The 15379-nt window shown below is 45.1% G+C and overlaps 5 non-coding genes across 5 annotated transcripts; 2 read left to right on the forward strand and 3 right to left on the reverse strand.

The window, feature by feature from the left end:
- The first annotated feature begins 907 nt into the window (after positions 1 to 907).
- On the forward strand, positions 908 to 1071 carry LOC130032258 (U1 spliceosomal RNA). Its single transcript, XR_008793802.1, has one exon. It is a non-coding gene; the product is annotated as a U1 spliceosomal RNA (small nuclear RNA).
- Positions 1072 to 1739: 668 nt separating this feature from the next.
- Positions 1740 to 1813, forward strand: TRNAN-GUU (transfer RNA asparagine (anticodon GUU)). Its single transcript has one exon. It is a non-coding gene; the product is annotated as a tRNA-Asn (tRNA).
- Positions 1814 to 4412: 2599 nt separating this feature from the next.
- On the reverse strand, positions 4413 to 4485 carry TRNAK-CUU (transfer RNA lysine (anticodon CUU)). Its single transcript has one exon. It is a non-coding gene; the product is annotated as a tRNA-Lys (tRNA).
- Positions 4486 to 5100: 615 nt separating this feature from the next.
- Positions 5101 to 5172, reverse strand: TRNAH-GUG (transfer RNA histidin (anticodon GUG)). The gene has a single exon. It is a non-coding gene; the product is annotated as a tRNA-His (tRNA).
- Positions 5173 to 7886: 2714 nt separating this feature from the next.
- Positions 7887 to 7958, reverse strand: TRNAE-CUC (transfer RNA glutamic acid (anticodon CUC)). Its single transcript has one exon. It is a non-coding gene; the product is annotated as a tRNA-Glu (tRNA).
- Positions 7959 to 15379: the final 7421 nt, after the last annotated feature.

Raw genomic sequence — 15379 nt, forward strand, 5'->3', positions numbered from 1 at the left:
GAATAAAGTCCAACCACAATCCTGAGGAACATCAGGGGTAAGGAAGATGCTGTATTGGGCACAAAAGATAGAGACTGCACCTTCACTGCATGTTTCCACTCCTCCTGGGAGGTGTCTGGTCATGGCAGCACCCAGGAACTAGTCTGATCTCCACCGAGAAGGCAGAAAAGAAGTGTCATGGAGTGGTCAGTGTCCTTCATTTTCTCCAAAGAATGAAAGCCACTGTTTTTAATGTGTCTGGATGAGACACTGAAGTCGCTTCCTTCGCTATTCGTAGTCACCTGCTGGTGGCAGGCAGGAGACAACAGTCACTTCCATTAGGTGAATGTAGAAATAAATTTTCCTCTAACCCTACGGCTTTAAAACCCAGACATTGCGGTTTTCTCTAAATGTTCTTTTTCTTGCAACCTCTGTTGCAGTTTTCAATAATCAGACTATACTGAGACGCTTTTGTTAATTCTTTTCCTTCTGTGTGAAAGGCCTTGGCATTCACGGAAAGAACTATACGCCCCTTTGACCGACAGCACGGAGGCTGACAGCTCGCGACCGCCAAGCTTGACGCGTGGCGGTGGACCGAGCGACGTCACGCAACTTCGTCCGCCTTAGGTTGGCAGGCAGGAGACGAGGACCACGTCCAGGCTACTGGTCCCGAATGGGGCGGGGCGTCTGTGGAAATGGGGCGGGCATATGTAGATGAAGGCGCAGGGGCTGATATCTGTTCATTTCTGCCGAAATATAACGCGGTGTGCTGCCCCGTGCGAGCGAGTTGAGAGGTCGAGGTGGCGGGTTGTGAGGGTGCATTCTCAGAGCAGTGTGGTGGGCGTTTTTCGGGTTGTGGGTGGTAAGTGGGCGTGTGTGTAAGGTGGACGGGCCGTGTGTCTGGAGCGGGGCGTTGGAGGAGCAACTCATACTTACCTGGCAGGGGAGACACCATGATCACGAAGGTGGTTTTCCCAGGGCGAGGCTTACCCATTGCACTCCGGATGTGCTGACCCCTGCGATTTCCCCAAATGTGGGAAACTCGACTGCATAATTTGTGGTAGTGGGGGACTGCGTTCGCGCTCTCCCCTGGTTATTTGGTGGAAAAGTAAGGCTTTAGTATTGGAACAATTTAGTTTATGGTTTTGAGCTGTAAGTCACATTCCTAAACTCCGCGAGTTATTTTCTTTTTATTTTCCCAGTTGTTAGTAAATGTGGTCTTAGCCGGTTTGGGATTGTTATCAGCGAAGAATGTACTTAAGTTCTGAGAAATGGCTTTTTTTGTTTGTTTGTTTGTTTCAAAGTCGTTTGTTTTCCAGCGCTGGTTAGTCCCAAACCCCTGCAGTAACTGCTCGGAGCACAAAGCTAACACTAATCTAGGCTCCTGCTTGACTCTTCCCCCACCCAATTTAAAAAATTAAAACCTTCAAAAATTGAAAGCTTGAAGAGACACATTTAAATAAAGACAGTAGCTTCCTTCCAATAAAAACTATGTTGGGTGGGGATCCGGGGAGCTCGGGGGAGGACCGGGTACCACAGAGACGCAGTGGAGCGCGGTTGGGTGAACGCCACGAAAATTGTGTACCGAGAAGCCTCAGTTGCCCGGGAGCGAGGGCGGGTCTGTCTGTAAACTCCCCCCGTGCTACACGTCTTGTGGCTTCTGTCTCCCGTGAGCTTGCGCCCGTGGCAGAAATGTGTCTCCGGGACAAGAAACGCCACTTCTGTGACCATGGAATGAATCTGGGAAGCTGGTTCCTCATGTCTCTGTGGCGCAATCGGTTAGCGCGTTCGGCTGTTAACCGAAAGGTTGGTGGTTCGAGCCCACCCAGGGACGTACGTTTTATTTCAAGTCCTTTCCAGAAGCTCAAAAGCCGTTTTAGGTGGTTGACGTTCTCCCTACACAGGTCGGCTCTTAAGGGCAAACCCCAAAGATATGCTGATCCCCAAGGTCCCTTTGAAGTTAAAGACACAGCAAACCTACCCTGGGGTTTACACTGCTCAGTAATTTTTGATTCACTGCATTTGTTCCCTCAATTTCACGTTCTCCCCTACCTCCTCAAGTAACCACACTTCACTGAAAAGCTGAAAATCAAAAGAACTGAGGACAAGAACATCCAAATGTGGTAAACCCTCAGGCTCTGCGTGGAGATTTTTGATTCTTTCACAATGTGACTTTGACTTTGAGCAATTGACCGAATTTTCTGTACCTCAGTTAAAAAAATCCCATTTTTATTGGGGCCCTGTGATTTATTTACAACACTCTATCCAGCTTTCCAGCACCACTACCTCTACAGTGTTCCGCATCCCCCTACCAAGCCTTACTGCCCTGCCCTATCTGCTCTACCTCCACACACCTCTTGGTAAACTCAGTTCTGCAGACTTAACTCTCAGGTTGTGCCTCAATTTATTTGGAATAGGAGACAAAGATTCCTTTTAAGCGACTGCAAAACCTTTCATAGAATGGACAAATCATTTCATATTTCAACACTCAATTGATAGGCATGACATTATTTCAACTGTGTATTGTTGTAATAAATACTTCCTCAGAACACCTTATACAAATGCCCTATCACTTGGGCAAGGATTTCCCTAAAGTTGGCAGTGAAGATTTACTAGCTCAAATTATAAATATGTTTCCACTTTTTGCTGATTCTGGAATACTTGACCTCCAAGGAGCTTGTGCCCAGTTGTTTTTCGACATGTTTTTGGCAGACGCTATCTGACACCCACAGCGGGCAATGCTGAGATGGGATCCTGGTGGAGCACGGTGCAAGGCAAGTGCCTTAATACCTGGACTATTTCTTAAATCCTTGAAACTCTTTGATAAACCCTATCGCAGAACCCTAAATTTCCCTTCTCTTCTGTCTTGTCCTTCCTCCCTGCACCAGAATTCCACTCCCTCGCACCTACTCTAGGTTTGCTCTCTGCCTTCCCTGGATCCCAGGAAAGACTGCAGCCCCAGTCTGTGCGTCCCTTGTGTTGGGACAGGCCTGACCTTGTCCACTCGGGTCCGTGCAATGTGCCCTGTCTTGCATTCAGGCCTTCTGCATGCTGTTCCAGCCTTTTTGAGCTATCTCCCCTATAAGAGCAATCTTGCAGTATTCAGTCATTTGGGGCGCGAGGCTAGTACAGTGGTTAGGATGCTTGTCTTTGCAAGCACTAGGTTGGATCCTCGGCATCACGCAGGGTTCCCTGGTAGTACCAAGAGCGTGGATGAAATGAAATAAGTGAAGACTTTGAACACAACGTGAGTTGCAAATATATCTCCAAATTGTCATTAGTCGGACTTGATTTATGCAGACTCTGTTTGGCTTATGTCGCCAAATTCTTCAATATTTTCTCTCGGGGCTTCTGAGTTTGTGTCATAGAACGCCTCCCCACTGCACCCCGCACACACACCCGAGAACGAAAGATTGCTTCGTTTCTATTACAGTTTACAGGGGGCTGGGGGTGCTGACACTGCGGGAGGGACCGGGACTCGTGTTAAAACACGGTACGCCTGAAATTCCAATTATTACAGCTCGCGGAGCCGAAACAGATGAATGAAAACAAAACTAATCTCCTAAACTCTTCGGCAGGTTGCCACCCACTCAGCCTGCAAGAAGTCGGCTGGTCGGTCTAAAAGCACCGCGTCCCGGCCGCATCCAGGCCAGCGCCGACCGACGAAGGCCCGACTCCGAGGTCGCGTTTCCTCCGGGATCCCACCCGTGCCCTATCCGCGGTTCCGGGAAGGCGGCGGCTCCTGAGCAGCGTCGGTGCCCTGCACCCGCAGAGGGCGGCCAGAGCCTTGCGGGGACCTAAGGCCCGGACCCTGGTTCTCTGCCCAGGGAGCCTGCAAGGAGGCGTCCGAGCATCGGCCTCTCGTAATTCGGGAAGCCGCCGCGCGACCCAGCACCCGGGAGCAGGCAAGATCCGGCCGGAGCGGACTCTCCCCGCGCTTGGGCACAGCCAAGTCCAGAGCTGCGTTCAAAGTGGAGACAGGGGCTTGCCGCCCGGAAACCCGGGAGACTCGGCGGCCGGGAAGGGCGCGATCCGCACTGGGTGCTCGCACCCTCGTGCGCTCCTGCTGCGCAGCGCCCCCTGCTGCCGCTTTAGCTCCAGTTCCAGCTCCTTTTCCAGGAGCCGCTCCTCCTCTTTTCCAGAGCCCCCGCCCCCCCCCGCATAAAACAGTTACATTTCTCAAACATGGGGGGCGTTGACGCATGTTTCCAAATTTTCCATAATCTCTCACAGCTAGAGGAGCCCAGACGGGCTTGAGGGAGACGAGACTCAGGAGATCCCAATACCTTCATTTGGGAAAGTTTGGGTGGAAAGGAGGCGAGTCCTGGAGTAACTTGAAGTAATTTGAAGTTTAAAACGAAGGTCACAGTAGTAGAATTTAAGAATAATCATGACTGTCGGCAGCTGACACAGGAAAAAACAAAGAGATATACCGCCCAACGTGGGGCTCGAACCCACGACCCTGAGATTAAGAGTCTCATGCTCTACCGACTGAGCTAGCCGGGCGCTCGGAACGTGGGGCTTCCTTTGAACTATAATTTCTCTCTACTGAGGGCGCTGGGGCTCTAACGTTTGCACAGAATTTTTGGCGGTTGGAATGAGAGCAAAAGGGCAAAAGGCACTGCACGCTGGGGAGCTTTTGTCGTCGTGAAATACAAAGTGACAAGGCCGCGCAAAGCTTGAAGGAGCCCCCAGACGCCGGAAACCTCCATGGTCCCGCAGATTCCTTCGGTACCATCCAACACTTCAAGGACCCGCCCTCTAGAACCTGCTCTGTGGAGTCGGGGAGACCAGGATAAGGGGTGCCCAACCAAACGCAGGAAAGGAGCGTCCTCGGGCCAGCCGCTGCGTCCAACTGCGCTGTCCGAACACTTTTTGGCCTGACGCGGAGACAACTTCCGCGGAAGGTGCAGGTCCGAGCTCCAGGCTCGGTTCTCCGCAGTCTCGGTGCCCAATGCACCTGGACGCCCCGGCCCTGGCTGATGAGGCTCGCGGAGTCTGAGGAGTCGCCGAGTACAGGCAAAAATTTTACTCGATGTGCAGCTTGGACAAAAAAAAAATGGTGGTCTACGTTTAAATAGAACCTGCAAAAGTGGAGCCGCTAGGCAAGGTGCGAGAAACTGCCGTGACTCGGATTCGAACCGAGGTTGCTGCGGCCACAACGCAGAGTACTAACCACTATACGATCACGGCACGCCACCAGCCGGCGGCGCACTGCGGCAGGCCCGAAAGTCTTTTGCAGAAGACACGACGGCGGCTCATCACCCGACTGTCCACAGAGCCTGGCGGGAATCTGCTCCTGAGACGCCGAAATCCGGAGACGCCGCGGCCAGTAGTCCCTGCTACTCTTCTCGGGGCGCTGACCACCCCCGATTCTGAAATGACAGCCGTGAGCGGGGCCAAGTGTCCCAACCCACCCCCGCAAGCGCCCCTTGGTGTCTCTCCTCTCCCGTGCAAAGTCGAGGGTGTCTGAGGCAGACCGAGGGAGTTTTATGCCTTCATCTCGGCCCTGCACCCTGCAACTGGGGCCTGTCCCCGCAGGGCTGGGGTCAAGAGAGACCTGCAGCAGGGAACAGGGAGACCCCCACTTTGCCTCGTTTAGCTTCCTCGGTCTCTCCGAGCAATCTCTCGGGAGCCCTGCGCGCTCCCGCTTCTGCCTCTCCAGTGAACTTCGTTCGCCCGGAGGAGTCAGAGAAACCCCAGTCTAGACTTCAGAGGTGCAAGGAGGTGCCCCGCCCCATACCCGCCGGACCTCACCTGGCGTGCAGGGAGAAGCGTCCCGGAGCTCCGGGTCCTTCCAAAATCTCAGGAGACAACCGTAATCTACATCTTGGGGTACTGTTTTTTTCCTACTGTAGAAGAAGAGCCCAGAAAAAAAGGGGATACAAATAAAAGTAGGCAGGTTGCGTTGGCCGGGAATCGAACCCGGGTCAACTGCTTGTAGGCAGCTATGCTAGCCACTATACCACCAACGCGAACGGAGGGCATCCTGGGATGATTTCTAGGAGAAGCAGTGTATTCTGTGACACCCCCCCCCACCCCCACCCTTCTTCCTGCCCCCAGCTCCCGCTCAGGTGCCACCTGTAGATAGAAACTGTGAAACAGCGAAGACGTTTTCTAGGCATTTCCCTGGGAATATACTCAAAGCTATGACGTCGATTCACTTTTGAATTTTCTTACTCTTCCGATTTAAGAAAAGTCGACTCTGTTTTCCATCTCCTGTCCTTGGAACGGGGCTCGGAAATCCGAAGGACAGTTTAGAGGGTTGTCATTCAGCTTTGGGAACCCTTAAGATAAAAGCAGTAAGTTGATGCATTTAGGGCAAGTTGAAGAGCAATGCTCCTGGTAAGAAGACTGGGTACAAGTACCTAAATGTGTGGCGTGAAATAGCAATTATCAGTATTTCATGAGTGTTACCAGATTTCCATCTTTATAAAAGTGCAGAATAAGCAAGAAATCTTATCTTATTTGCATTCAGTTACTATGGCTGTTGATCATTTTTCATGAATTTACCAATTTATATTAATCTTAAATTTTATTAGGTCATATATTTAATCTGCCTTTACACTGAATATGTCTATTACAGTTTGTCTATACCGGTTTGTTACTTGTCTTTACTATTATTTATAGAAATTTTAGATGGGAAGAAATTTTCCGGTTTTATGTGATCTATATTGTTGAAAAGTCTTCCAGCGCAAAAGTAAGAAGATTATCCATTAGTGATTTTTCATATTTTTTTCTCTTTTATTCCTTTTGTCCTTTTGATTTTTCTAATTTTTTAATAGTTTCATTTCTTGTACTCAATTCTTCAATCCACTTGATATGAGAGATGTGGCAGTAGTTACATTTCCATGAATTTATAATAAGGCAATATTTAGAGTTCAATACAAATATGTCATCATATTTAGAGTTAACTTTAGAGTTAAATACAAATATGTTCTTTGTAAAGCCAAAATTTGGGGGGCAGGGAATTCAAATCTTAGAAATATGACTGACTACATAGGCTCTGATACATTTTTAAAAATTATATTTACATTACATATTGCTGGTGGGAGCATAAATTGGTACAGCCTCTGTAGAAGGCATATTGACAACATCTATTCACAAATATTTATACTGTTTGATCCAGCACTTCAATTTCTGTACATTCATTCCACATACATATAAAAAATGACTTAAGTACTCCATTATTTATGGCAGCACTGCTTGCGATAGAAAATGAGTAGAAAGTTCAATAGGAAGTCATTCAGTTACGAATAGAATAGTCATACAATGGAATACAGTGAATGAACTAGGTCTTCCTGTCTAGCCTGCAACTATTTGTAAAATACATAGAATAAGGTTATATGAAAAAGACTATCTGCTGGAAAATGTATATAAGTTGCTATAATTTGGTCATGGTGAATATATTCAAACACAAATGTTTGCATAACTGTAATGTAAATATTGCATAAATATTGAGACATTATAACTGACACTGAATCTGTTTCTCTTATTAGGAAAATATGACGGCGTTGGCAAATTAGATTTATGCCCTTTACCATATTTTAATCCTAAACCATATAAATATAACTAAGTGGGAGGACAATACCATGTTGCTGAAGAATATTTTTCCACCGGAAAGTTTTAGAAATTGTTAATTGTTAATAATATTAATATTAATTTTTAAAATAGTTGGTAATGAGTATGTGTAGTAAGATTTTGTTTCAAAAATTTGAGATGAAAGGATGAGAGAAATAGGAGGAGGTTAGCATTTATCGTTGTGTAATAGAACTTCTTGTGCTGGCTGTTCTCCTTTGTTTCTCTGCATTTCCTGTAGGATTTTCATCTGTGAGTGAATAGTGATGAGATGAAATTAATTGTTTAAAGGAATTTCTACGATAGACAGGAGAGGGACAAAAAAGTTTTTCCCTGACCGGGAATCGAACCCGGGCCGCGGCGGTGAGAGCGCCGAATCCTAACCACTAGACCACCAGGGAAGTTGAGGTTGTTTCCTAAAAGAAAGTATATGATCCTGTCTGACGGCCCTTCTTATTCTGTTCCTTGTAATATTTCAATTCTTCATGGCTTAAGTGTTCATGGCTTAAGACTCCAGAGACTTGGGCGATTGCACTTCTTCCCCGTGTTTCTTTTGTGGCAAGAGAAAACTCCCAAAGCTGAAGGAGGACCGTGCTCTCAGTCGCTAGCGCGAGCCCGGCGAGAGGCGCGAGGGCCGAGAGGCGGCGCCGTCTGCCGCAGCACCCGGCTCCGCGGACACGCAGAGCTACAGCCTTACCTATTTCATGCAAATTCAAAATATATTAGCACAAAATTTCTTTAAAAGCTTTATTAATGACAGGTAAGGTATGATTATTAACGTAATGGGATCCAAATACAAATAAAATGTAATGCAATCTAGCTAAGATTCCAGAGCCGAAAACTTACTTATAAAATGAGAAGCAGCATTTTATTATAAAAGGGTATTATTGTCCTTGTTTACATAGGTTAAAAACATTTAAATTTAAATTTAAATTAATTAATTTAAAGGAAGGAAGGAAGGAAGGAAGAAAAGAAAGAAAGAAAGAAAGAAAGAAAGAAAGAAAGAAAGAAAGAAAGAAAGAAAAGAAAGAAAGGCACATCTGGTTTAGCCCCGCTCGGCCGGGAACCTCCGAGAGTGCACAGGAAGTCGGATGGATCGTTGAGGACGCCCGGTGGCTTGATGCCCTCACAGGATAGGAAACCAAAAACTTAAATCTTAAAGGTTTCATACCCCTGCTTATCTTATGGACTAGGTATCAATCTACCCCCACGGCAAGCCTGGAACCCCACACCCACCCACCCAGAGTCAGGGCAGGATAAAGGCCCAGTGCAGAATCTCATCTAGTAAACCTGCCTGGCCGCCTCTGCAGTGCTCCAGGTGTCTTTCATTGGACTGTTTGTTGGCCCTCCTGGCTTGGAAAAACAAACCAGTGCTTCATGAGCCCCAGCTCTGCCAAAGTACCTCATTCCTCATAACAGAGCAAGAAACCAGCCATGATAAATCTTCCTTCCTTCCTTCCTTCCTTCCTTCCTTCCTTCCTTCCTTCCTTCCTTCCTTCCTTCCTTCCTTCCTTGCTCTTTCTTTCTTTCTTTCTTTCTTTCTTTCTTTCTTTCTTTCCTCTCTTTCCTTTCTCTTTCCCTTCCTTCCTTCCTTCCTTCCTTCCTTCCTTCCTTTCCTTCCTTCCTTTCCTTTATCTTTCTCTTTCTTTCTTCCTTTCTTTTTCTTTCTTCTGTCTTTCTTCATTTATTTCCTTCTTTCTTCTTTTTCTTTTTTCTTCTTTTCTTCTCTTTTTCTTATTTTCTTCTTTTTTTTGAGGAGGCACCCACTCCTGACAGTACTCAGGACTTACTCTTAGCTCTGTGCTCAGGGATCACTCAGGAGCCATATAAAGTGCTGGTGATCAAGTCTAGGCAGGTGACATGCAAGGCAAGTGTTCTTCCCACTCTACTATCTCTCTAGCCCTCGTGGTAATTCTTTTGCTAATATCTGCTATTCTTAGCTGCATGAACAATAGTCAGAAGGAAAAAGCAAATGACCTTTAATAAATGAAGAGAGAAACGGACAGGTATAAACATGCAACCTCACATTATTTGGATATAAGAAGGAATGTCATCTACAAGTTGTATTGTCTGTCATCTACAAGTTGTTCACTCGAGTCATCCTAAATAGGATTGGCAGAACACTAGATGAAGGACAACCATGCGAGCAAGCAGGGTTCCGCAAAGGAGTCAGCACCATCGACCATATCCACACGATAACCAAGCTCATTGAGGTTTCTTGGGAGTTCAAGATGCCGCTCTGTTTAACGTTCATTGATTTAAAGAAGGCCTTTGATTCTGTTGAGACGGAAGCGGTCATTGAAGCCCTAGCCAATCAGGGCATTCAAGCCCAATACATCAGGATCCTCCGTGAGCTCTATTGCGGATTCACTACCAGGATCTCACCATTCTACAAAGAAATGATCGTTGATGTCAAGAGAGGGGTGCGGCAGGGTGATACCATTTCACCGAAACTCTTCAGTGCCACCCTCGAGAACATCATGCGACGACTGGAATGGGAAGGAATGGGAGTGAAGATAGATGGTCGGCAACTACACCACCTCCGCTTTGCTGATGACATTGTGTTAATAACACCAAACATCAGCCAAGCGGCACAAATGCTGGCCGACTTTGACCGTGAGTGTGGAAAGGTAGGACTACAGCTGAATCTTACGAAGACAATGTTTATGAGAAACAGCCTTGTTCCTGACACCCCATTCGCTCTCAAAGGAACGACCATCTCCGAATGCAACAGCTATGTGTACCTAGGTCGAGAGGTCAATATGACAAATGACCTGGCACCCGAGCTGCGCAGGAGGAAGAGAGCGGCTTGGAACGCCTTCAAGAACGTCGAAGAAATAGCTAAGAGGACGAAGAACCTCCGGCTCCGGGCACATCTCTTTGATTCCACTGTTCTTCCTGCATTAACATATGCCTCAGAGACCTGGGCCCTACGCAAACAAGATGAGAACGCTATTCAGGTCTCCCAAAGAAGAATAGAAAGAGCTATGCTTGGAATATCACGTTTCACTCAAATGAGAGAAAAAATCCGGAGTTCTCACATCCGTCGACGATCAAGAATCAGGGACGCTGTCTCATTTGCCAAGGTGTCGAAAATCAGATGGGCTGGTCACGTAATGAGATTTAAAGACGACTGCTGGACTAGAGTTGTTACCGACTGGATTCCACGGGATGTCAAAAGACCACGTGGCCGCCCACCTACCAGATGGTCAGACTTCTTCATCAAGATCATGAACGATCGGTTTGAGGCCCTTCATGTTCCCGGAGCGAACAGATGCCATTGGGCTACACTAGCACGCGACTGGGACAAATGGAGACGTTACTGGCGCCCGCTCGAGCAAATCGATGACTAACGGGAAGTTAAGTGATTAAGTGATTAAGAAGGAATGAAATACTGATTCATGTAAGAATTCAGATGAACCTCAAAAACATTATGCTAAGTAAAAGAAATCAAACATAAAAATCAGACATGCCAAAAAAACTGTATTTAGATATCATTGATTCTATTTATATAAAATGTCCAGAGTGGGCAAATCCATGAAAAGAAAAAGCAAACTGTTGATTGCCAGAGATTGTGAAATGACTGTGTAATTTGGACAGGCCTTCCTCTCCAGATGATGAAATATTCTGGAATGGCGAAGAAGTAGTGATGGTTGCACAACATTTTGAATGTACTTAGTGCTGTAGTAGAAAATTAGTGAAGGGGGATTCTTAACAAGATTTTTGGTAAAAATTATTCTAAAAGTAGTATCGAAGACAAAGGAACTAGGATAGCTAAAACAATTTTGGAGGAGAAAAACTAGGATTAAGGAGACGTGGTCATGACTCAGAGTGGTGGAGCATATAGTGTGTGTGAGATAAGCTAAACGAATTCTTTTTTTCACAAAGTGTAAAGGCAATTCAATGAGGAAGAATAGCTTTTTCAGTAAACATTGCTGAAGAAATCAGATGTACAAGGGCAAACAAACAAAATTTGTCTCAAATTTTGCATGAAACCTAACCCAAAGGGATAGCATAAGGATAAAGGTGGTTGCTTGCCTTGCACATGCCCAATCCAAGTTTAATTCTGACATTGCTCATGGTCCTCTGAGCACTGGGAGGAGTGAGCCGTGAAAACTGTTATATGTGGCATCAAAACACAAAAACAGTAATCCAAAATGGATTACAAAAAAATGTGAATGGTAAGATTTTCAGAAAAGTTATGACAGGCAACTGTCCTACCCACTCTACTATTTCTCCATCCCCCATGGTAATTCTTCTGCTAATATCTGCTATTCTTAGCCACATGAACAATAGTCCAAAGGAAGAAGCAAATGACCCTAAATAAATAGAGGAATGGACAGGTATAAACATGCAACCTCATGTTATTTGGGTATAAGAAGTAATTAAGTACTGATACAAGGCAGAAAAAATATAAAAAGGTATGAAACCATCAAAATTAAACAGGTTTTACTAGACAGAAAGTTCAATAGACTGAGCACAGGCTTTGCAGACTGAATCCTGGGTTGGAGTCCCCTAGGCAGTGTCCAGATGACCTCCAAGCACAAGGCAGAAAACAGTCCCAGAACTGCTGGTGTGACCCCAAAACTAAAACCAAGACAAAAATTTAAAAAAAATTTTTTGTCCCTGTTACAAGGATGAAAGATAAACTACTGATTAGGAGAAAATCATGTGTATATCATATGTCCAGCAAAGGACTAGTATTATAAATAATTCTATCAAAATGACTGAATCAAAATAGTAACAACATTAAATGTCAATGAGAATCACTCAGAGAAATTAGGTCATTATACATCGTTAAAAATAAATAAAATGGTACAACCACTCTAGAACACTATTGGACACTTGTTAGAAAAAAAATATTCAATGACCCAGCAATTTCACTCTTTGGCATTTATCCCAGAAAAATAAAAATTAATGTTCACATAAAAACTTGTACACAAATGTTTATAGCAAATCTATTAATACTAGCTCAAGACTGGAAATAAGGTAGATATTCTTCAACAGGACAGAATGGCTAAACTACAGAACATCTACCTAGTAATACAAAGGAATACACGTTTGATTCACATAGTGGAGGGATCTCCAGAAAATTATGTTGAGTGAAAAAAGCTAGACTCCAAAGGTTGCTATACTATACTCATATACTATATGAGTCTGTTTATTTGACAGAATAAATCAGTGATGGAAAATAGGCTAGCTCTTGCCAGGTGTTAGAAGTGGGGCTGGAGATTAGAGAGAAGTAGCTATGGGGACTAGAGAGCCCATGAAGCAGACTGTCTCGTACTTTGATTATAGCAGTGTTGGTTATAAATGTGCTATAGTCACTGGAAAAAACTGGGTAAAAACACAAGTAATTTTTGTATTATTATTATTATTAATAATAATAATAAGGCCACACCTGAAAATGCTCAGGGGGTTACTCCTGGCTCTGCACTCAGGAATCCCTCCAGGCAGTGCTCACAGACCACATGGAATGCTGGAGATCAAACTCATATTGGGTGTGTACAAAGCAAGTGCCTTACCTGCTGTACTACATATTGCCAGTTCCTATAATTTTTTTTCCTTTTAGGTCACATCTGGCAATTCTCAGGGTTTAGAAGGCAAGTGCTCTACCCACTGTACTATCGCTCTGACTTTTAAAATTTCTGTTATATGGGTATAGAAATTCAATTTTACAAGATAAAAGGAATTCTCAGGGGCCAGAAAGATAGTACAGCGAGTAAGGTCAACCTGGGGTTCAATCCACCATCCCACTCCACCCCCACCCTGCACTTCATAATGTCCCCCACCAGGAGTGATCCCTGAACTCAGTCAGCAAAAAGCCCTGAACACCACCAGGTGTGATTCAAAAAGAATAACAAAAACTTCTCAGGGTGGAGAGACAGTGTTAAGGTACTTGCCTTGAATGCAGCAAACCTGGATCTCCTGCATGCAAACCATGTGCTCCAGCCCTTTGCATCTTCTCCCTGGCCCTCTAGACCACTTTATTGTTTGTTTGGTTGTTTTTTTTGGGGGGGGAGGGGGTGTGCACCCAGTAATGCTCAGGGATTAATCCTGGTTTCTGCATTCAGGATCACTGCTGGCAGTGCTCAGGGGACCACAGCAGGTGTCAGGGTTCGAACTCAGGTGAGCTGTGTGTAGGGCAAGCTCCATGTCCCTGTACTATCACCCCCTAGATGGTTTTTAAGTGTACAGTTTAGTAACATTAGATACAAATACATTGTCAGCAACCAATCTCCAGAACTCTTTCCCTTCTTTTTATTTTTGAAGATGGGGCTCAGGGGCTTGATCTTGGCTCTGTGCTCAAGGGTCACTCATGACAGGACTCAGGGACCATATGTGGTTAAACAGGGGTCAGCTGTATGCAAGACAAGTGTTTTAACCCCTGCACTATTTCTCCGACCCTTGCTGGTAAGTTCTCATAAGGAGTTTTCTCAACATCTTGATTCCCCACAAGCAAAGAGGATCAGGAATGAGAGATTTTACACTGGACTGGAGGACATGCTTTGCCTGCAGGAGCCCCACCAGGGTTCAATTCCTGGCACCAAACACAAAGCCAGGAGTAGGCCCTGAGCACCAAAAAAAAAATAAATAAATAAAATGGGATAAATGCCATTCTCCACCCCCCGCCCTCCCAATTACTAGCAGTTTGAAAATAATAGATCTCCTGGCATTCTACAGAATAATTAATGTGTTTGGGGGCCAACGTGATGGTACAGTGGGTAAGGTGTGTTTACCTTGCATATGGCTGATCCAGGTTTGATCCTGGCACCCCATATGGTCCCCCAAGACTGCCAGGAGTGATCCCTGAGTACAGAACCAGGAGTAAGTCCTGAGCACAGCCAAGTGTGGCCTCAAAACAAAATAACAAAAAAAAGTGTATTTTTGTCTCATTGTGAATTCATACATTTATACATATCTGTTGTGTAAAGACATTGTAGATAGTATCAAATTTTTAAAAATTTTATTGAATCACCATGAGATAGTTAGAAGCTTTCATGTTTGGGTTACAATCAAACAATGATCAAACGCCCATCCCTCCACCAGTGCACATTCCCCACCACCAATATCCCCGGTATACCCCCTTTTCCCACCCTCCCCCTGCTTCTATGGCAGACATGATTCCCCATAATCTCTCTCTACTTTTGGGCATTATGGTTTGCAATACAGACCTGAGAGGTTATCATGTTTGGTCCTTTATCTACTTTCTGCATACATCTCCCATCCCGACTGATTCCCCCAGCCATCTTTTTCTTTTTCTTTTCTTTCTTTTTTTTTTTTATGTAGGAGCACTGCTATTTATTCAGCCACTGATCAGCTGATTGAATTGGGCATAACTCCACTTTACTTTTTTTTTCCATTTTTTATAATTATGTTTATTGAATCACCGTGAGAGCATTTACAAAGCTTTCGGGTTTGTCTCGGTCATACAATGAAACACCCATACCTTCAGCAGTGCCCATTCTCCAACCCCCAAAACCCCAGTATACCCCTATCCCACGTCTTCCCCCTACCTGTGGGGCAGATGATTTTCACATTACTCTGTCTCTACTTTGATTACATTTAATATTTTGACACGAGACCCACCATTATTATTTGGGATTTTTACCCCAACACTTAGATCTGCTGAAAAGGCAGCTGTAGACAACTTTTGTTTTCTATTGCTGGCTATGAATAACATATGATGTTGTGTGGCTGCAGCAGTGGCCACGTGATTTTGAAATTTAAAAATTTAACAATTAAATCTGGAGGGATTTCTACCAGAACTTGCTGGGTTCTGAGATTTGTTCCTGAGTCTCTGGGATCATGGCCATTAAGC

This window comes from Sorex fumeus, unplaced genomic scaffold (genome assembly GCF_029834395.1).
Source record: "Sorex fumeus unplaced genomic scaffold, SorFum_2.1 ptg000047l, whole genome shotgun sequence".
NCBI lineage: Eukaryota > Metazoa > Chordata > Mammalia > Eulipotyphla > Soricidae > Sorex > Sorex fumeus.